We start from the raw sequence: 23,747 nt of genomic DNA on the forward strand, positions 1-23,747 counted from the left end.
ATTTCACTCGGTATGTTGCAATGCCTTATAGCAGGCTTGTTCATGCCCACTGTTGTAACATACTGTGCCAGCTGTTGTAACTCACTGTGCTAATAGGATGTAACATGTGTTATATTTTTCCGAACAATGTTCTCTGCAGGATCTGTATTTGCTCCTGGTATTTCATTAGGTATGAGTTACCGCTCTTTTGTTCCTGTATAGTTTTCAGTCTATCAACTAATCCTGCGCATAAGATCTGTTCGTTGTCCCTACGTACCTTCCCTTGCATTATTTTACGTCACTGTTTTCTTCAGTTTCATTTGTAAAACCCAATAAAATCCTATTAAAATCAACAGTAGGGTCTTGGGGGGTGCTGCAGCCCCCCATAAATCCTTGCTGGAGTTCAGATGGAAAATTAACATTCAATAGGCTTGCATTCAAGTTCAATGTTTCTCGTGTCAGGTAACTATGTTAGAACAAAAGAGTGCTAATTATTTTTAAAACAAGAACTGTGTTTGCCATTCTGTTCTCTTACTGCATGTTTCAAATATTTTGTCATTTCACTGGTGACACTCTTGCTTGGGTACAGTTGAAGGAAGAATGCCACAGCGTTCCAGAGGCTTTCTGACACATTCATAAATAAAGCTGTGGCTGCTTAAAGATGTAAAGTACAAATATGCCAATGTATCAGCTGCACAGGAAGAACTATCAAGGTACTTAAGTCAAGTGATGTGGATGGCTAATACCCCACTCTAAAAAGTGTTCCTGTACCACTGGCTTTGAAGCAACAGGGGGTGCTACCAAAAAAGCAAAGCGCTGCACGGTGATCTTCAGGCATCCCACTGCTAAGATCCGCATCCCATAACAAGATAACCACACGTCGCGTTTCATCAAACGACATGGAAACACTTCTTACATTGAATAAAAAAAAAAACAACAACAAAAAGCACACTTCCAACCACACACCCTACATGGTGAAGCATGCTTCTTGTGTAGGCAGAGCAGGCTTTAGGGCAATGCAGCTGCACCTGGCACTGACTTTGGCATGGGGCGCTTGATTTAAAAATAACATATGGATTTAAAAGCAAATGAACTTCCTTGTGTGTCCAGCAGATTTCAGGCAGCAATAAAAATGTCAAGATAACTCAGGTGATTAATGTTCCTACTGGTGAGAGATCCTTATTTTGCCTAGTGGCAGTTTTGACTCATCATAAAGTAGGACAGGGGGTTAATGTGCCTGCTGCAAAGAATATGTGAAGAGGAGAGGGGCGAGGATGTAGCCTTACGGTTAGATCGGTCGACGTTGAAGCTAGGGAATCGGGTTTGAGTCTTGGCAACAACGCTCAACATCCTGTGATTCTGGGCAAATCACTTATTCTCCCCGTGCCTAACAAAAATGAATGTGTTCTCATGTAATGAAACTGGTGCTATGTAAAGCGCTCTGATACCCGATATCTTCGGGTCTAGTTCGCGCTATATATATAAAAAAAAACTAAAATGTGTACTATGCAGACACAGTACTGAGTTAACTATGAGTACACCTATAAAAAATGAAATGTATGTCATAGGCTATAGAGAGATGAGGGGCATTATTGGAGAGTGGTATTGGGGAATCTGTGGAGGAGGTCATGCGTGTGCCTAAAAAGACACCCACCCTGACACAACCACCTCAAAGCTGGTCCTGCGTGTAGGCAAGCGCTTCGGGGCCCCCAAAGAGGGGTAGTAAGCGCTGTATAAATTTTAAAGTACACTATGGTTCCATTTCACAGCATTTCAACCTCTTATAGAAATACAGTTTCCGATGTCACACAATCCATAGACTCAAAAACAATGTCACCTTTGTTCGCACTTTGGTGCATGTTACCCCAAAAACTTCAAGCTGCCTAGGGTCATTCTATTTCCTAGGAATAAAGCTCCAGGTAAACATGGATTAACAGCAGGCACAATGCCTTCAACCACATGAATCAGGACAGACCCGAAATACCAGGTCTACCTTACCACCAAGCCAAGGATGAGGTAGCAAGAAGACTCCCCTTCATTAACCTCTCAGGCTCAAAGAGGTATGACAAGGCCTCGCTTGAAAAGAGTGCATGTCTAAGGAGTGAGGTACGAAGAAACCTCACATGGTATATCTGCAGGTTTTAGGAATGGGGTACAGACACTTCACTTTCAGTGATGTATATAGGGCTTCCGAATGAGGTAGAGTGATGCTTTACTTCGATTGCAAAAACAACAGTTGATAGACAGAATGCAGAACAATGCCATACATTCCCCCCCGTACAGAGATCTGGGCATAAATCCATCGTTTTTTGCTCACCATGCCATTCCAGTTTGGACATAGCCATATGCAAATCAGTCTTGACCCTGTGCCCCATGGGAACAGTCCAGCCCGAACTGCCAAGCCAGGTCCTCCCTGGACTGGAAACAAGCATCATAGGAAGCGGTTTCGGGCTTTCAGCCCTCATCAGCCAGGATATCTTGATTCCAGTGGCATGGAGAGCACGGGACTCACGTCTGAGCATACCCGTCCCACTCGGGGTGACTAATGCAAAAACAACAGTTGATGGACAGAATGCAGAACAATGTCATACATTCACCCCAGTACAGAGATCTGGGCCTAAATCCATCATTTTTTTGCTCACCATGCCATTCCAGTTTGAACCCAGCCATATGCAAATCAGTCTTGACCATGGGAGCCGTCCATCGCGAACTGCCAAGCCAGGTCCTCCCTGGACTGGAAACAAGCATCCTAGGACCAGTACCAACTAAATGAGGTATGAACAAGCCACTCAGGTGAATCCACCTGAACTATTCATTGAAGTACATGATATCAGTGTTTCACTGCACAAATTAATGACCAGGGAATTACCATGAAAAATTTGCATTTCTCTTAGCGGTGTTCAGTTAGAATAACTGGTTATGTCAAAAAATGCATAAAATAAACATCTTATATCTTAGACAATGTTGGGTGACTCCACCTTTCATAAACTCAGAAGTAAAAGAGATGAAAGTATTTTCAGCTCTGAGTGAAAGAGATTAATAACCATGTCACACAGGGTTAAGTAAAAGATGAGGGTCATTTGAGCCCTACAGTGATGGTGACACAGTGAATAAGCATTTTATCTGTGTAGTAAAATATTTTTTAACAGGTCAAGCAGTAATTTGTGTCACACCATTATTCAAGATTATGCAAAGTATAAAACATATAGTACGTTTTTGTCTAAATCAGACCAGGAGTTAACAAACCTTGTAACATGTATTGTTCATATTCACAGTATGGATTTGGTTTGTTTTCATTTTAATAGCAGTTCTATTCATTCAACCCTGTCTGCGTTAACCTTGTCGTCGCTCTTGAAGTGCATTTTTCCAAAGTGCGCCTCACAGGAGGAGAATCACAGTTTGTAAAGAATGTGGGATATATAGTGTAGAAATGAAGAAATCTAAAAGTGAGGTGAATAGAGTTTATTCTGACTAAGATACAACGTATGATAATGTATTCAATCTGCCTCGCAGAGCATCTGACAGGATGTTCTGCCAACATTCTCAATGCGTTTCAATTGGAATGTTCCAAAGGTAGCCGAAGGAGAGGGGGAGGGGAAAAAGAGGACATGGGAAGTGTGGAAAATAAATACAAACTTAGTGAACATTATCTGCGCCATCTTGCCCCTTTCCAAGCCCATTCGTGCGCGTAAGCGGCAGCCATTTTGAGCACCATGGCCTCCCTGCCCCTCGCTGATAGCCAGCGCGTCTCTCTCTCTCTCTTAACCTCGCAAGCATTCCCCCGCACGCTGACAACCCCCGCTCTCTCATGCCCTGGGTCATAAACCCCTCTTCAGCGCAGCTTCACCACGGAACCCCATCCTGTTCCCAGCGCAACACCTCCCCTCATTCCTTTCATGGCCTCAGATCCTTTTGATGCAAACCCCCTTTTTCTGTGTCCCCGTTTGTCTTCCTTGTTCCCAGGCCGCCACCTGGCCCTGCGGATACTGTTTATTACCCCGTACAGTAGGAAGCTTCCCCTCCCCATCGAAAGACCCTCGAGCCGATCAAAGCCCCCACCCCATGAGATCCGATCAACCCCATGCATTCCGTGAATCGGCGGAATGCCCTGCTGTGCGACAACCATCACCTGTTGTTACCGGGGTGGGGAATCCAACTGTAAATGTATGTGGGAACGGGCCTAAAGGGGAGATTCCGAGGATGTTCTTTCAACTAGTAACGTATTGCGAGAATGTGTTATGTGCAATAAAGGTCATAAACCCTAGTATAAGAGGCCAGGCCTCAGAGATGTGGTTAGAGCACCTCGTGACGATACTTGCTGTCTGAATTGATGTGTTCTCCTCCGGAGAGAATAAAATCCTCGTTTCCTGCCTTCCAGTCTCCAGCGCCTGCTTCTTCATTTTGATTAACCTTGGTGGGTCATAGAGGCGATACCGCCGGGCAACAAAAAGGGTCTTTGGTTACTGGTTGTCTTTGGAACCCTATTCTTACAATTGGCGTCCCAAGCGTGGGGCCCATCAGCGACTCGTGGATCCAGTGGGAGAGGTCCTGACGACAGAGTGAACGACTGCAACGATCGGAAGGTACCCTGTCCGATAGACCCTCGTCTGACAGCCGATCATCCGAACTTCACTGGTTCCGAACAGACCTCTCCCGAGTGATCTGCGGTCCTGACTGGGAACCATCAGGAGTGCCACGAGAAGTACGAAGAGAAGAGGACGATCGGGCGCTGGATTCGGAAGACAAGAAACTGTCCATGCGGTCCGGGTAAGGTCGTGTAAACACGACGATTTGCGAAAGTGATAGATAATTGAAAGTGATTGATAATTGTTGAGAAAATACTAGTATTACTTTTTGTTAATTTATTGGAGATTCACTGTCTACAAACGGAGAAACAACAGGCTCTCCCTTTATAAACAGCGAAGGATAGGTACGCACCCGTCGGACCTATCTTTCTCCCCCGCTGAACAATTGCCCCTTCCCCCCATTGATTAACTGTTATAGATTGTTTTCTGGAGATTCTCTGTCTGCAAACAGGGAAAGAATAGGTCCCCTCTTTGCAGACAGTGAAAGGGTAGGTGACGCGAACCTTTGCGAGCCTACTTGTTCTTCCCATTGACCATATTGATTTTTTATTTTTGACCTAACATTGATTGCTCAAGATTGGTTCATGAGGTATTCACTACGTGCAAACAACGTAGAATAGAAATATTCTGTCTAGTCTTTGCGCGCAGTGATAAGATAGGTAGTGCTGACTATTATCCCATTGCGATCCGTCATGCCTGTCTTCTCCCCACTGGTTAGTAGCCTGTTTTACCCGGACCGCTTATTAGAGATGAACCATCCGGCTCCGCTGGAAGGCACCCCTAATAAGGACATGTTCATGAAGCATGGATTAATCGCTATAGCCTATAGTGAGCTATGGCATAAATATACGAAAAAGGATCGAGAAAGTCAGTGGCCACTGAGAGGATCCTTTGATCTTGACAAAATAGAAACGGTAGAAATAGCCCTTCGTAGGAATGAAACAACACCTATTATGCTCGATAGTCTCGGCATGTGGCGCAAAGAAGCCACACGACGAAGGGAAGGCGACGAATTTAGAAAAGATGAAGGGACACGACGGACAACCCTCCGAACGTCTAGTAGGCAAAGGGAAGGGCCAGCGATGGCACAGTCCCGAGGAGTAGACATGAAAAGAGAACGGTGTAAAGGGGTGTGCCGACAAGTCAACCCCGGAACACAACGACCCGAAGGTAATCCCCCGGCACCATGCACAGGACGAACAGATGTAAAACAAAATCAATGTGCTTTCTGTAAATGTCTTGGACACTGGAAAGCCCAATGCCCGACTCTGCAGAGCATAGGTAAGAACGGAGGGTCGACAGAAAGAACAGGCCGACATAAAGGGAAAAGGCACGAGATAAAAACCAATCAGACTAGTGCAGACAAGACAGACAGAACCACCCCGTTTGATTATGCTCGATGGCACAGATTTCGTCAGACCAATTTTAACGACATGTTAGAGTTCTGGGACTGATTGCTCTCTGTTGCTCCCCCACTCTGAAAACCAAACACAACTGCAGGCCAGTGTGAACAACCCCCCGTTAGAGAAAAGACTCAAGGAAGCCAAGCGTCTATTATATAACTTAGGATTTAATTACGGTAAAGAAAACACACAACCAACAGTAAATAGAATAACTAGTAGAACTCTCTCTAAAACAAAACTTTACTAATAGGAAAAATACAGAACATATTATGCTCACTCCGGAAGTCCTCGAAATGTAACAGTTCGATGGTCCCGCCCATCCGAAACACATAGCACGTGTGGGGCGGGGCCTGCCAGCAACCATGGGCCAAAAAGAGATCGCTGGCGAGAAGGTACTGGAGACTCCACAAAGCAGGCAATGAAATGGTCTTTCCATACTGCCCTTCCAGGGATGGCGTCCCCCGGGCCGCGAGTAGGGAGGGGGCGGCTGCAAATGACCCCCTCCCTCGTATCTCCTGGTCCGGCCATCACGAATTCCTCCATCGAACGGATGCAGGGTGGGCAGGGAGGGAGAGGCGACGCGGACGAGCCTCTCCCACCTCCACAGGTAGGAGGCTTCCCTGCCCTGGCCCGGCGCCGAAGTCCTCCAGCCGGGCGACGGCCATATACCTACGCTGCACAGGACATATCATACCCGCCTGGTATATTTTCGCAGCACAAGACATACAACGCCCGACTGGTATATTTGCGGAGCACCGGATGTACAGTGGTCCCCCAAGAGTCGGAATCAGGGGCGTAGGGTGGTCATCATGTGCGCCCCTGATTCAAAGGGACGGCGAAGGATGCGCCGGGAGAGGGAGGCGGCACAGACAAGCCTCCCTCACCTCCCCAGATGAAGGCTCCACTGCTGCACCCTGGCGCCCCGAACCAAAAGGTCCTGCTCCAGCAGCATGATGCTCTGTCCTTCGCCATCACAGGAAGTTTCTTCCACTCCTGATGGATACGACAAAGGGTGGCTGCCGCAGGATCTTGAAATGGCGTCTGGGCCCTCGAAAGGCGGGTCTAGGCCGCTGGAGAAACTTTGTCCAAAATTACAACTCGGGCGCTTGCCCACCTGGGCGCAAGCCCCCACCATCGACACACATCCCCTCGACTTTGAAGATTCTACCAAAGTCCCAAGAGCCCTCAGGCCCTTCAGGCTCCCGGTGAGGAACAGCTGCATTGATCTCAACTGAAATAACCACGGCACAGCAACAAGATGGCGGTGCTCTCGTGTCTGCATCAGCTTCCGTCTGAACCACCCAGGAACATTATGGGCTAACGAACTCGAACAAGTTCCGGCCGAACATCAACACGACCCGGTAAGAAAGACTCTACCCCCTCCCTCTCTTGATTGACGGTCCACACCACCAGCCCCTCTGTTAGCACAGTTTTCTTTTGAACTGCCGAAAGGAACTCTGGTCCAACCGCCAATCGTCGGGGACATTTTTCCTCTGATGCTACTTCCGGACTAAACCGGCCTCGCTCAAAATGGCGCCGGTATCAATGGAAACTAACGGCTGCCTCGTGGTGTTCCTTAGCTAATGAAACTTGATGTACTAAGATATATATACGAACCGTTGTGCACTCGATGAGAAAGGGAGGAGGGTTCACTTGGGGAACATTTGAGAAGGGTTCCGTAAAAATGTTGATTTCAATGAACGATTTATTTTTGATATTTAGTGTAACTGGTACATAACGTCGCTTATGATGCACACCCACGGTTTACATCTAGGAAATGTGATTCTGATGAGCTTGACTGTGTTTCCATTTATGAACTGAAATGCCCCTGATTCCCTCGTCACGCAATGAAATGTTTTTAGTTACTTGCAAATAATTAATTAGGCCTTTTTAACATGTTCTTGTGCCACAAAATAACCCCCTACCGCATGTGCTTCCATCGTCGACATGTCCGGCCAAAATATGATTGCACTCTTCACATTTTACGTACTGAATACTTATGCAAATAAAGGTCTTCAAAACTATGAATAGGCATCACATACTTTTGTAAATGTGGGAATCAGTGGGAGGGTTTTTCTGTGCGCAACCGTTCTGCTCTTTTTTTAAGGTTATCTGAGAAATGGTTGTTCGACCCTGGATCGATGATCGAATCAAAGGTATGATACGTTGCCTCCAAAATATGCGACTAAGCTCAGGAACTAATGTATGAAGAAGGACCTCGACTTCTGAGAATGGGTAAAGTAAAGCGGTGTGATTGATAAAATGCTATAAAGTTATGATGGTTGAAGGTACTCAGGCACAGGGTTGAACGAAGAACTGATATGCCTTAGAACATCACAGCTTTAGGGAATGATTTAAGGACCCCGATGGCCGGATACATCTACAAAACCGGGCACCTCACGCTAGGCACCTCTGATCTTTTTAGCGTTTCCCTACACACGATCCTTAATGCCATCCTCGAACCTCCCCATGAACCACCTATCACGTTGCCCGCCCCCTTAAACTTCAGAGACCAAGACCCTAAGGATTATATCCCGCAGAGATAAGTACGAGTATGCGGTAAGTAAAGGACTTTCGTGCCCTTACATTTGATGTGTTCGAATGTTGTTCCCCATCTCCACCTTTCCCCCCCCCCTTTTTTTTTCCCTCTGCAGGTTACATTAGAATCCCGATTAGAGTATCGTAAGGGATCTGGAACCACGTCACGCCCGATGCATGAAAACGGACTAGCGCTGCAAAACGGCACAACAAGGACGCTCTACCCAATGCACGACCTTTTTGTACCTGATCTAATGCTCTTCTGTCCCAAAACTGCATGCTTCCTACATCCTAACACAGACCCGAAACGTCTAAACGTTAGGTAACGCACTGAATAGCCCAAACAATACACGGTCATTCTCCATGTCACACGTGTACTGTTTGGCCTATTGTCTGTCTCTCTCTCTCTCTCTCTCTTACTCTCTCTCTCTCTCTCTCTCTCTCTCTCTCGCTCACTCTTCCACCCCTCCACACTTTCCCTTTTCCTAACGACTAGCACCTAATTGGCGAACCTGGTGCACCTCCTGATTGGCCCCAAATACCACAAGTATTTGCACAAATTTGTCCTAAATAAAATTGTATCGGTACCACGTTACTACCTCTCCTTTTCTACTAAAATATGGATGAAATTTAAATTGACCGAAAGGAAAGGGACAGGTAAGACGACTAAGGTTCCCTAAATTTGACCCACTCCCAGGGAACCATTTGTCAGTGGCTTCTATGGTAAAATATGTCTGTGGTAATGCGACCATCCCCATTCCAAATTGTCCTCATACCCCAAGCAGTAAGAAATGATCGAGACACCCCCGTCTTCCCACAATGCCCCAGTTTGGTATCAGTTACCCTGTACAAGAATCTGAAAAAGCGCCCCTTGCTCCAATTGGCTGCGTTCCTAATTGTTTTCCATAGGATTGCACCCACCCCAAAGATAAGTTTAATAATTATTGCAAGCCCCCCCCCCCCAAGTTTTTCGTAGTAACCAGGTTGCGAGAATTTATATAGAAAGTTAGAAAGATGTGTGCAAAGTTAAAATTAGATCGAAAACCGAAAGAACTAGTTGCAGTAAACCTTATTGAAAATAGGATGTTTAGCTAAAAGATTTTTTACGCATTTGATGTAATGAAGAGTTGTTTAGCCTATGTTCCTCCCTCAGAAGGATGCCTATCAGACTATGGTGAATAGCACGTTGCACTTTTTCGTAAAATACAAGGCCCTGAAGACCAGCCTAGCCTTGCAAGACTCGTACTAGGGAAATGGGTCTCTGCCAGAAGAACTGACATCTACTATAATAGACGTATGCAATGAATGAGTACCCGACCTCGTACCTATTACAAATGAACGTAATAATCATCAAAGCGCCAAAGAATTAGCCAACGAAAGGAGGTTGTAAGGAATCCGGCAAACCCATCATCAATTGTTTATACGTTAGCCGCAAAAATCTCAAATGTAGCGAGTGCTTACCCCAGTTGCTTGGTGTTGGGAGAGAAATAGATTTATGTAATTACCTTCTTCTGCAAAATCTCTAAAGACTGTCTTCTCAACACTCATTTAAGGGTATCACTGTCGGAGGAGAAAGAGACCGGATGTGGGAGCACGCGGCCTGACTGCGGATTGTGGAACATCAGCGACGGAGGCCGAGGCGAGACCACAGCAGTAAGGAGTCGCAGGACGGGGCACTGTTTCAAACAAAGCTAAGGAAAGGGCTGACCTGAAGCCCCTGCTCTATGATCAACGTGTGCCAAAAAGTCCCCGCTCTCTGAACATGGTTACGGACCCGCCTGTCGCAAACCCTCCGTCCCCCTGATCTGCTCCCGACTTGGCCTTGCTCCATCCCCTCCTCCTCCGACCTACCATAAGGACTGTTCACACCCGCACCTTTCCACCCGAACTCCCAAGTTCCTCCAAATCCTACTGAGCTACCCAGAGAAGAGTACTCCCTGCGTCAGAAGGGAGGGAGCTCCGACTAAGTAGACCACGAACTATGTTAAATCCCAGAACGGTGACCTAGAACTCCACCAAGGGTCGCCCCCGAAGAAAAGATAAACAAAGTCTGTGGTTCTGCCCGCTACCAAGCACCTCGAAGATGATGGAAGCAACAGGAAATGCCCACCACAGACTCGAGAAACGAACAGATCTCACAATTCTGGAACAATTGCATTTTCCATTGCAAATCTATGCTCTGCATTACGGAAGAAGATGCACCTGCTCCAAAACCGTAACGCATTTCTCCTACGAGGTCTGACGAAAACCAAACAAAATGCACCCCTACCCGCAGACCCCCAACGACTCAATCCACATGAACATTTCTGTTGATAGGTAATCCAGGTGCTCAACAGTGCCGACAGAAGACGACAAAAGACAACGAGAACTCTGATATTTTTACTGTATCTCCTTTCTCTCCCAATCACCATTGGACTAACTATGTTCCCGCCGAATACAAAAAGGACTTACTTATATGATAACTTACCAGCTCCTATTCCAAATGACTATAAGTATCTATGATCTGTACCCAACACCCTCGCTACGTACTTCTAGTCTGATATTGCATTACGATGACTTTTTCTGCAACCAACTTAACGATGAACCCGCCTACTAGATGATGAGATTTTTTTAATATGATGTTTATAATGTGATGTTTATGTACAGTTCTTTTGCCTAAGTCCCCTCTCCCTTACTTATGATCGCTGCATATAGGTGTAGATAGGAAATAGGCCAGCAAGATGTCTTGGAAATGTTAAAGGGAGGACTGTGGAAAATAAATACAAACTTAGTGAACATTATCGGCGCCATCTTGCCCCTTTCCAAGCCCATTCGTGCGCGTAAGCGGCAGCCATTTTGAGCACCATGGCCTCCCTGCCCCTCGCTGATAGCCAGCGCGTCTCTCTCTCTCTCTTAACCTCGCAAGCATTCCCCCGCACGCTGACAACCCCCGCTCTCTCATGCCCTGGGTCATAAACCCCTCTTCAGCGCAGCTTCACCACGGAACCCCATCCTGTTCCCAGCGCAACACCTCCCCTCATTCCTTTCATGGCCTCAGATCCTTTTGATGCAAACCCCCTTTTTCTGTGTCCCCGTTTGTCTTCCTTGTTCCCAGGCCGCCACCTGGCCCTGCGGATACTGTTTATTACCCCGTACAGTAGGAAGCTTCCCCTCCCCATCGAAAGACCCTCGAGCCGATCAAAGCCCCCACCCCATGAGATCCGATCAACCCCATGCATTCCGTGAATCGGCGGAATGCCCTGCTGTGCGACAACCATCACCTGTTGTGACCGGGGTGGGGAATCCAACTGTAAATGTATGTGGGAACGGGCCTAAAGGGGAGATTCCGAGGATGTTCTTTCAACTATTAACGTATTGCGAGAATGTGTTATGTGCAATAAAGGTCATAAACCCTAGTATAAGAGGCCAGGCCTCAGAGATGTGGTTAGAGCACCTCGTGACGATACTTGCTGTCTGAATTGATGTGTTCTCCTCCGGAGAGAATAAAATCCTCGTTTCCTGCCTTCCAGTCTCCAGCGCCTGCTTCTTCATTTTGATTAACCTTGGTGGGTCATAGAGGCGATACCGCCGGGCAACAAAAAGGGTCTTTGGTTACTGGTTGTCTTTGGAACCCTATTCTTACAGAAGGAGAGGGGTTACAAAACATGAAGACATATTCTCAAGGATGTATTGTCAATTTGCCAGCACTTTATCACAGCCAAAGTCACAGTAAAAGTATAGCCCCATTCACAAGCTGGTGCTAACAGCCCATATCACCAGTTTACCTGCGATAGCAGCCACAAAAAACATCCCCACAGATGACCCCGGCCACTATCGCTAATGAGATACAGAGTAAGCATTTCCGTGCAAAAAGCCGCGACAACACCACTCCACAACATTCTCAACGACCAACCATATCGGCAATGAAAACTCAAAACAGGCGATAAGGTGCGTTAGCAGTAGGAAATTAACACCTGCTCTGACCATGGTGTAAAGTCCAATGACAGCCTGCACCAGAAAAGGGAGCCCAGGCCAGAGCCACACCTGAAGGGCAACAGATGCCATGGAGCCACTGACCATGCAGCTGGGAGCCCCAACAGGGCCACAACACCCACTGCCACCACCCCAGGACCTCCCTGCTCCCTGCTGGCACCGGTGTGTCTCCAACCACGTGCCAGTATGCACTACAGTTCACCAGGTCCCTCATCTGAAACAGAGTCCAGATACATGAATGGCAGAGTACATACAATTGCACATGCCATAATCGCCTGTCCGCCACTGCGCACCCAGGCAGCTGCACCCCAGCCCCTCCCCTGCGCACCCAGGCCTTACCGCTCACCTTCCGCCACCGGTGTGTCTCCAAGAGGGCCCACCACATGCTCGTGCAAGCCCCAAGCGTGGGGCCCGCGAACATGGCACCCTCCACATCATGCAGCCCAGAAGGGCCACCAGGTCTCACAATTGATTCTGGGTCTTGATTTCGCTATGGCAGAGGACATATCAGTGCACACGGCATCATCGCAGGTATCACACGCACTCAGTCCTTGAGGTGCCACTAACTCTGTGACCCGCGAGGCAACGCCATGTGGCGGCAGGCCCGCACTGCCCGCTGGCTCAGGCCTACACTGCGGTCAAGCAGGGCTCACAACAATAACCACCAGTCCGGGCCGCCAGGACTGGGCATCATCGCAGGCTGCACAACCGCTTAGCACTTTAGGTGCCCCTACCTCAGTGCACCGAAAGTCACCGTCTTGTGGCGGTGTGCCTTTGCCAACTGCAGTGTATCTGGTGCCACCAAGTCTGTGCCCCGCAAGTCATGGACCCTCTATGATTGAGTATTGTGGTGCTGTCGCCATCATGTCACCTCTGGCCTTAGGGAATGTTAAGTCGCAGGGCCCTAGGCCCTCATGCATTAATGATAACCACACAGATACACCCAGGGAGACAGTGGAAATGGTTTCGAGCGCATGCGCCAGGCACTTTTTATTGGCAGTGTCACATGTGCTGTGACGCATGTGCTAGATGGGTGTAGTGTGGGTGTAAACCAGCCGTGAGGGAGTGGCTGTGGCATGCTGACAACTAGACCTGTGATCAGCAGATCTCTACAGGGTAGACCTGGGACATGTAGCGTTGTTGTCCCCCCCCTGTGAGTGTAAGCGGAGTGGGCTGGCCTGGCCTGGCGTATGCCAGTCTAGCATAAAGGTTTGAACAATGACCCCGGTGCTCTGGATGTGGTTTTGTACTGGGCTGGACAAGGAAGTAACTAATTCCTATGTTCCTGTTGTTGTGTCAGTGCCACCTGGATCTCAATCAGCAATGTGTCACCCTGTGACCCAAGTCCAACGACATGAACATGACGTAAGGGGGAATCAATGACCCTACATTTCATAGACATGACACATCTGTGTGATTATGAATGTTTAATGCACATTCAGTGGAGTGTTGCAGCTGGAGCAGTACAGGGCCATGCTAACCCCACTTTACAATGTTGGCCCATGGAGGGCCAGCCAGAGTCCTTCAGGGAAGGACAAGGCCAAAGATGAGGAAGAGTTCAGTCCGCAGTCTAATTGGCGATCAAACAGAATATGGCAGTCCATTGCGAGTTCCAAGGTGAATGTCACAGAGTGTATCGGGGGACAGTGGAAGGTGATGATGTAGAGGGCAGAACCGGCTATAAGTCGGAGATGAATGCTACTGCGTCCTTCTTACCACAAAGGCAGTTTCATCCACATCTTCGTCCTCTGCTGTTTCATGTGCCTCATGTGTGGGTGGTGGTTCATGTGCCTCTTGTGTGGGTGGTGTCTCCAGCACGGTGTGGCAGTGACACATCAGTGGCCGGAGGTGGAATGTCTGCCACACTGTGTGGCAATCACATTTCAGGGGGCGGAGAGGTGGATGGAGTGGTAGCAGCAGCATGCATCAGCGCCAGACCTTGTGGCAGCAATTCCATGAGGGTGGTCCTGAGGTCATTGAGGAACCCAACTACCTCTCGCTGGTGTGCAGCCGTGGCAGCTGCTCTTTCCACCTGCGTCCGCTCCATGGTCTCCATTAACCTCCGCATGTGTCCCAACTCCTGTGTGATATCGCTAGAGCCACTCTGACTAGACAGTTTGTAGTAACCACAGAGGCAGTGGTTAATGAATAAAAGATCTTTATTCACATAAGTACAGCTTCATCAGTGTACAGCAACCTCCAGCTTCATCAACTGACCATTCTTTCAGAATCTCCCAGTGATGTCATACTATGGCATCACTGGGTTCTACAATGGAAGTATGAAATCTCCACATATCTCCCCCCTTACAATGAATTGCAATGAAACATAAAGATTAATACATATTAAACATCAAAAACAAGAAATGAAAATACCCAATAACAATAACATACAACTCAATAAGAATTATTTTTTCCATTTACATTTGCAACAATTGTTCAATAGAATTAGGAGCATCGACTTTGCATACATTTCCTATACTCCACATTTTTCCATCATCCAGGGTAACTACTGAGTTCAACACTTTTATTACTCTGTGAGGTCTGGAAAATTTGCTCTCACCTTTTCTCACAAATCCCATATTCTTTGTAACCACCCAATCATCAATAATGATTTTCACATCTTTCACCCCTTTCCGTCTGTCATAGTCATGTTTGTTCCTTTCTTGAGACTTTCTAACTCTTTCAGCCATTAATTCTCGATCCACCCAGACCTGATCTTTCTTTTGTAACCACACAGGAGATTCTTTGGTTGCTGGTTCTCTTCCCTTTAAAGCCACAAAAGGTTATATACCTGTAATAGAATGAGGAGTCACCCTGTGAGCCCAGATCATCTTGTCTAGTTCCTCTCTCCACTTTAAACCATTGCTCAAAGACAATTGAATATTGTCCACGATGATGCGATTAACTCGCTCAACTAATCCATTCGCTTATGGTCTGAACAATGCCAATCTTTCATGCTTTATACCCAATCCTGTAAGAAACCTTGCCATGTCATACTATGGCATCACTGGGTTCTACAATGGAAGTATGAAATCTCCACATAGTTGTTCTAATCTCTGAGTCAGGGCTCTAGCGATGTCAGCCATGGTCCGTTGGAGAGCATGGAATGGACTGTTGGTGTTCGTTAGGGACTGTGAGTGGTCCCTGATGTGACTTAGACACCCACGTATGGCATCTAGTTTGGCTGCCATTCGGTCGAACCCCACCTGCACCTGTTCAGCCAGATTCTCCTGGCACCCCAACAAACGGCGTTGGAAGGCCATGTGTTCTTCGTGGGGGTCCTGGGAGGGAGCCGTGGTGGGGGTGCTGCCTTCTGCGTGATCTGTGCAGGGAGTGGGGTCTCCTTGTAGAAACGGGCTGCCCTGCTCCTGGAGCTGGGGTGCGGAGGTTCTCCACAAGCTGTTGGAGGGTGTTGGAGTCAAAGGTGTGGTATTCGTCATCAGAGAAGAGAGATTCGCGCTGCTCTTCAGAAGGTGTTGGATTTCCCTCTGCAATGTGGAAGGGAGATGCAGTTTAACATTGTGTTCACATATATGTGGTCGCTTTGTACATGTTTTCATGCAGTCTGCATGACTGTGTGCATTGTGGCTGTTTGGAAGGAGCTGCATATTTGATGCGGACAGTGCACATTTCGACAACATCACAGATGTGTGTTAGTACTTGTACATTATCAACTCACATTTCCCTGCAAGGCCAAATGTGATTGGCCAGTTTCTACACACCTGCGGCACCAGTTGTGTCCTGTGTTCTGTTGTGGATGAGTTGCGATTTGTACCACGTCATTGTCAATGTTGATGTGCTCTGCATGTTATGCGTGTGTGCTGTATTTTGAGTGAGACGCCCCTGTAGCTCTGATTTTGCGGCCCCTTCTCCCTTACATGGGATGTGACTTTGACTTCTGTGCTTATACGGTCCTGAGATGTTGCATACTTGGGTACAATGGTCTCTTGGTGGGAGTTGGGGGTGTGGGGCATGGTTTGTCTGCAGATATGCTCTACTTCATTGTGCATGTGTGCCATTGTGCCCATCTTCCCCCGTCCACCCAGTTTCTGGTCATTACTCACCCTGGTGCTGTTGTGTCCGGTCATGTTGAGCAGTGTCCGGTCCCCCAACTCCTACCACTGTCTCCCCACTGATGACTGTGGACACCATTTCCTCCATATCATCCATCTCCTCCTGTGGTGCAGGACTCCCACCTCCAGTCTGCATGATATGATATGATATGATATGATGCAGATTTATAAAGCGCATGGTTACCTGGGGGCGTCCCAACGCTGTTGAGCCAAGATTACTAAGGACAAACGCTGAGTTAGGGACCCTGGGGAAAAAGGAAGGTCTTAAGGAGTTTCCGAAACCGCAAATGGCTCGGTTCAGCTCGAATCTTCAGCGGTAAAGAATTCCACAGAGTCGCTGCGTTGACGGGAAATCGACGACCTCCTGTGCGCGCCCTCTTCACTCTGTGGATTATGGCCAGACACTTGTGGTCAGAGCGAAGGGGCCTGTTGGCTTTGTAAGGGGACACTAGGTTGCATTGCTGATTTCCGCTTGTTGACGAGTTTCTGCTTGGTTTTGCGCTTGACCTCATATCAGCGCCACTTGACCTCTTGCATTGTCCTCTACAACACTCCTACTGCATTCACCTTGTTAATTTTTTGTTGCCAATGACACAGTGGAGGTGACAAACAGTTGTTGATGGTGTTCTATCACCTCCGTTATCAGGATCCTGTTTTCCTGCGGACTGAAATGCTTCTTCCTACTCTTCTCCTTGCCTTTCCCTGACCCAGAGGTCCCAGGCTGGTCCTCCGGGGGGCTTGTGGGGTTCTGGTTGTCCTCTGTACTTGCTCCAGCAACTTCCATTGTGCATCGCGTTTGTTTGTATGTTTTTTTTCTACTTTTATAATGATTTTTCCGCCTGACGTGTGTGAATTGCAGCCCTGTCGCTGGATTTCGCTGCTTTTTTTATCGCAATTGGCCTCATCACAACTTTTTTGCATTCGTGTTTCGCATTTTTGCGGCATCGTGTTGACTTTATCGCAGTCATTTGACACATTATCGTGGGCCTATCACATGCTACGATCGTGTTGTGAATACAAAGTTAACACAGCCTTATTTTCCCGCGTAGACTGCAATGTGAAGAGTTGTGTTAAGCTAATTTTGCGGTTATTATCACTCGTTCTTGAGAATATCCCCCATGCTGTTTAATGCAGTATCGAATTTATCCAAAAGCAGACATTTCCCCTGCGGAGTGACGAGAATTTTTCTACTGAATGAAACAAATACTTCTGATTTCACCCCTACTATAGTTACAGACCACCTGTCCCAGTGCAGGATTAAACTGAGACTGAATAACACTACAATGTAGCTGTAGGATTCCCAGCGTCCTTTAAAATAATCAATCACTACATTCAGACACCCGTTCACCCACTCCTCCCCGCCGCAGCCTTAGGTCAGTGACCAAGCTTTAAACTTTTTTTTCTGTGCCTCTTAAGCTGGATCCTGGTGGTTCATCAGTAGTTCTACAACTACAGATTTCAGCTCTCACCTCAGTGACACAGTGATAAAAGATTGTGGTTCTTCGAGTGTGGAATTCAGGAGCCTAGTCACAGAGGGAGCCCTCCTAGCATAAACAAACAACCATTGGCAAAACCAGTAGGTCACACCTAACATCATACCTACAACAAGTCAGGACTATTGGCTTTGTCAATGGTTGTTAGTTGCATGAGATAAATAAGCAGCAACTATGGGTTGTATATAATATTGAAAAAGCTTCCACTTAAAGCCCTGGTGACAGCAGGACAATGTTGCTGCTCCTGAGTTTCAAAAGGAGAAGGGGAATCCAGAGAGAAAATGACTCTCTTTAAAGGATTTCCCTACACCTACAACACTCACCTTGCATGACGTCATGGTGTTACTTCTCTACTAAAGAGAAGTGAGCAGTGTTTGCACACACACATCCGTGTGCCTGCTGTCACTGCAGTCCGGTGAAAAACGGACCGACTGTGCAAGGGCACAAAACAGATCCTGATAGAGACCCATCATTAAATACTTTTATTTGATTTCATTAAAAAATCCTAAAAGGGTGGGGAACCACCAGTCATGAAATGTACATTTTGGAGTAAAAACAGGTGAGTATAAAACATACAGACAATACCATAAGTGAGTTTCTGGACGAAGTGTACTGGAACTTATTATGTTAGTAAATGGTTTCCTTTTTTTTCTAGTTCATTTGCTGCAGTTTTGAGGAATTTTATGGCTCTACAGGACAGTTGGATTGATAGTCCTCCGAGGCGTTGGATGACGGCTACTCTACATGACCTTATTTGTTCCTTCCTAAAGGCTTGCCAAGCGTGATACAGACCCGTTTCGAGGCCTCCTTTAAAAAACTGCTGGTGCTAAGCACCGATGAGACCCGGCTCACTTTTGATAAGCGTGGCTCAAATCCACTGGAGTGACTTACAGCACTCACCTATAATTACCTTATAAGAAGTCAGCCGGACAGTGGAGAAGTATAACAAAAGTCTTTATTAGGCCAAACAACACTCATATGAGAGGGCCCTGTCCGACCTCACTCCTAAGAGTGCGAACGAGAGGACTGACTCTCTGCATCACAGCAATACATTATAATGCAATACAGTGAATAGGGTACGCCCCTTGTGGAAAACTACTGAGCCACAGACCAGTGAACAATGCTCTCGTTCAGCAGGCATCTGCACCTGCGAGGGATACATTATTATCTCTGCTCAAGGCCATGGAGTTAGGCTTCGACGCCTCAGAGCATGAGAACATTGCAGATAGCGGAACTGGTAACTTTCGGCCACAGTAAGCCGAGAAACGAAACTGCTGTCTTAGTATATTTCTGTATTCCTGCGGGAGGGGCATGAGTGAGCAGAACCCGCAGGCACAGAGAGTTACACAAAATGGTGGCACACAGGCTAAGCTAAGAAACTAATATGGTCACGCATACATTTGAATATAAGCAATAAGTAAAAAGATGAATTCAGCATAAGTGCGTTTACGTAAATGCATTAGTTAGTCATATGATGCTAACTCACACGTCATCATAGGGTAATTAGAGCATCGAAAAGTGAATTCTATCAGACCCTCCTTTTAGCATCATTGGCTAACTATAGCCTCATTTATTTGCAAAAGGTAGTGCCGACATCCATTCTAGGGGCAGGACTTTACTACTTCAGTCTAAAACATCTTCTGCAATAAACATTAACCAACTTGCATCAGCAGGAATTTCAGTAATCATAGAAGTCGTATATTGACCTGGCAACTTCTTTTTCGGACGAATATTTGCAGCACACATTGAACAACATGGAGGAAGGCAATATATGCAAAGGCAACATGACAGAATTACACTCACCACTCCAACCAATCCCATCAGTATTTTCCAGCCCCAGGAAGAAAAGGCACCCCAGAGCCACCCTTGGAGAGACCATGTTCCATTATCTTGGTGTAGTTCAGTCGCTAATCTATGCAATTTTTGTACTGCCAAGTTAACAGTCGGGGCGGAGTCAGGGATATACACACAGCAAGATGTCCCGATGACGCGACAGGCCCCGCCCCTATCAGCTAGTATGACATCAAGGACCATCCTATTCTGGATCGTAAATAATCTCATAGCCTGAACCTCAACAGAGATGTTAGTCGTAATGTCAGCCTCAACCAGAACCACCTTTTCCATTACTCTAGAGAGTCGTCTAATAGCTCTACTGTTGAATATAGGACCCCAGAAAGGAAGCAGACCCTTAGAAAAATCAGTCCACTGCTGATACGAGGTATCTGTCTGATCAACGTCCTCTACCTGAAGGTCCCTCCTTTTACGCTGCCCCTGCGGCTGCTCTGGAGTATTGGGGAATCGTCGATGAGTTCTGTGGTAATCAGAGGGAGCCACATACACGGGGGGGATCAGATAAGCCAGGTAGCACACCCCACCCCAACCCTCGGGCAACCATAAGTACCCATTTTCACCGCAAACAAAATAGACACTGGGTGGGGCAATCAAGGAAGGGCTAACGGGCAGGCGTATTGAGGCAGTCACATTACAAGAGCTATTTCCAACCTTGATGGGACCCCTTCCCTCTATACAGAAAAATGGAGGAGGACCTACCACAGCCAGGGGTATCAAACTTTTGGAGCTGTCGTTACTCCTAGGGGGATGCCTATAAGACAAAGTGGCGTTCAATTTCATGAAACTATCCCTTAGTCGATCAGTATCATTAGGTGTCAAGAAGCGACCCAACTTTTTCTCACATGTCTGTATAAAAGTCTGGTCAAAACGTCCGTCAGTGTACATTCGTCCAAGAGAAGCTGAAGGCAAGGGCCGCACTCGCATTGTCATTGTCCACCCCCTATTCTGTAGGAGTGGAGTCAAGGAATCTGGCTGCTGGAAATATTTAACAAGACCTATAAGAGTATACCACCCCACACAGCTATTCACTGGCGTTAAAGGGAGAGCGAGGAATCTATCTTTTTTATAGGCGGCAGAAGGCAAAAGCCCACATACCCAGCAATCTGTCATGTTGGTAGTGGCATGTGCGTGATGCAGAGTTTTAATAAAAACATTATCCCTATAATTCTTACGTATCATCCTCTCACCATATTCAACAGTGAGCATTTTATGTTCTGGAACAGCAGTAGGTGTGGGTGCAAATGCATGAACGGGATAATGTTTATCTACGAAAAACAATATTCCAAGAGTCACCAGAAAGGCAATTAAAACAATTATTATTACTACAATCTTTCCCTTTCGGGGAAGGGCCAACCAGGGGGAATCGGGCTCACGTCTAGGGGGAGCTGCAAAAGGCTGTTCCTCATCAGGAATTGGCCGCCCAAAGGGATACATTTTTAATAATCGTTCAAAATATCAAAAATCAAAAGGAAAAAATAAAAATCACACTGTTACTAAGAAAAATAGTCCCAGACAATCCTCCACCGGCCAGAGGGGTTCTTCAACCCTTAAAAGGGATCTTCTCCCTGTGTCCTTCAAAGCCTCACAGGCAGGCTTTTACCGTCCATACCTACTCCCACGTTGTTGGTCAAAACCTTTGAAACAAGGGAAGCACTTTATTTGGGCCCCGCACCACTCTATAGTCTCAAAGAACACAATCTTCGGCTAAACACCAGGGCTCTTACAAGTCCATCCCTTACCACTAAATCTTCTTTTTCAGAATGTCCACTAAGCCCTTCTTCCAGTATTTAGTCCATCACATTCCAGCACTACACTTATTTCTTTCGGGGCCTCAAATTGTAGCGAGTGCTCCCTGGCACTTCGGGGTCGGAGAACAAAGCAGGTGTCTCCGTGGCAGATGCTGAACTTTCCGGTATCTCTTTGCTAGCAACAAAGGGAGTTGTCGAGCTCACAGAATTTTCAATGCCGCTTCGCTCTTCTCCAATCAGTGAAGCATCCGAGAAAGGAACATACCTCGGAATATTTTCAAACTCCTGGTCAGCGATGCCATCTTGAACCCATCGATCATAGGGCAACGGGAGCGGGACCCTCTTTACATGAGAGGCATGGGTCCACGCCTTTCTGCCTTCAACCCGCAGTGCTGTGCGCGTGGTGAGGAGCACCTGACGAGGCTCTGACCATCTCGGTTCCAAACAGGACTTCCGCTGGTATCGTCGCACCACGACCCAATCCCCTGGGTGGATGGTGTGTCCAGGCCCCTCCGGCAACGGCTTCAGAGTGTCTGCTACCTGCTGATGAATAGAACGAAGATCTTTAGTCAAAGCATACAGATAGTCTGTCAACAGAGGATAAGGAACTTCGGAAAAACATTTTGGTCGGGGCACTCCCCAGATATTGGCCGGGCGGCCAAATACCACCTCGTGCGGGGAGACGCCCATTTTTGCATTTACAGTGACTCTTGTGGATAGCAAGGCTAAGGGAAGTGCGTCTGGCCAACGGAGACCTGTGCTCTCGCATATTTTGGCCATTTTTAACTTGAGCGTCCCGTTAAAGCGTTCCACTAGTCCTGCTGCCTGAGGATGCAAGGCCGAGTGGAACTTCTGGGTGATGTGTAAACCTTTGCATATATTTTTCACTAATTCAGCATTAAAGGACGTGCCATTATCACTCCAGATCACCCTAGGTAATCCAAAACGGGAGAAATACTCCTTTATCAACATTTTAGCAGTAGACATAGCCGTACAGTCCTTCGTTGGGAACGCCTCCACCCACCTACTAAAGGCGCATACGACTACAAGGACGTACTTCAAGTTGTTGACTCTTTCCATTTCTATGTAATCCATCTGGATCACCTCAAAAGGGAAGGAGGGGGGTGCAAAATTTCCAGTTGGGACAGGGGTACCCTTTCCAGGATTGTGTCTCAAACACACCATACATTGACGAACCAAATTGGTGGCCATCTTAGAGATATTTTTATTGCTCCACACCGGGTCTAATAGTTTACAGATACCTTTCGCACTCACATGGGCAGGTCCGTGTGCCATCGTCACTACTGGAAGGACATACGCATTCGGTAACATCCATCTTCTCTTGTCTGTTACATCTGTCCAACATTCATCCGCATCCAGTCGTCCCTGCCCATCCTTCCATGCTCTCAATTCCTCATCCGTCACCTTACTTTGTATGTTCTTGACACTCTGTACCGTGTCTGCGAACATATGAATATCTGGGACCCATCGTGCTGGCCCTGCCACAAACATTCGTGGTAATTTTTCTCTAGCAGTCTCTTTTGCTGTCTCGTCGGCAAAAGCATTGCCTCGCCCGACATCGTCCACTATTGTCTTGTGTGCGCTACATTTTATCACAGCCAATCGTTTGGGTAATGTCAATGCCGTTAACAGTCGTAATATCAGTGGACCATGTTGGATGCGCTGTCCATGGGAGGTCAAGAATCCCCGTTCTGCCCAAAGTCGCCCATAATTATGAACCACGCCAAAGGCGTATTGGCTATCGGTGTAGATGTTCACATCCAACCCCTGACTCAACTCACATGCTCTCAGTAAAGCGATAATCTCAGCAGCCTGAGCAGAATTGTAAGGTATTCTAGAAGTCTCTACCACCGTCTGTAATGTCGTTATTGCATATGCTGCTGTCGATGTCCCGTCTGGTAATTTAAAACAGGATCCATCAACATACAGCTCCCCGTCTGGTTCTTCCATGGGCCTGTCTGTCAGATCCACCCTCCCCTTTGTCTCCTCCTCAGTCCTATACAAACAGTCATGTATGTCGTCATCATTTGTGTCAGTATCTGTGGGGATAGGTAACAGGGTGGCAGGGTTCAATGTGGCACAC

Source organism: Lissotriton vulgaris, chromosome 5, assembly GCF_964263255.1.
Source record: "Lissotriton vulgaris chromosome 5, aLisVul1.2, whole genome shotgun sequence".
Taxonomy (NCBI): Eukaryota; Metazoa; Chordata; class Amphibia; order Caudata; family Salamandridae; genus Lissotriton; species Lissotriton vulgaris.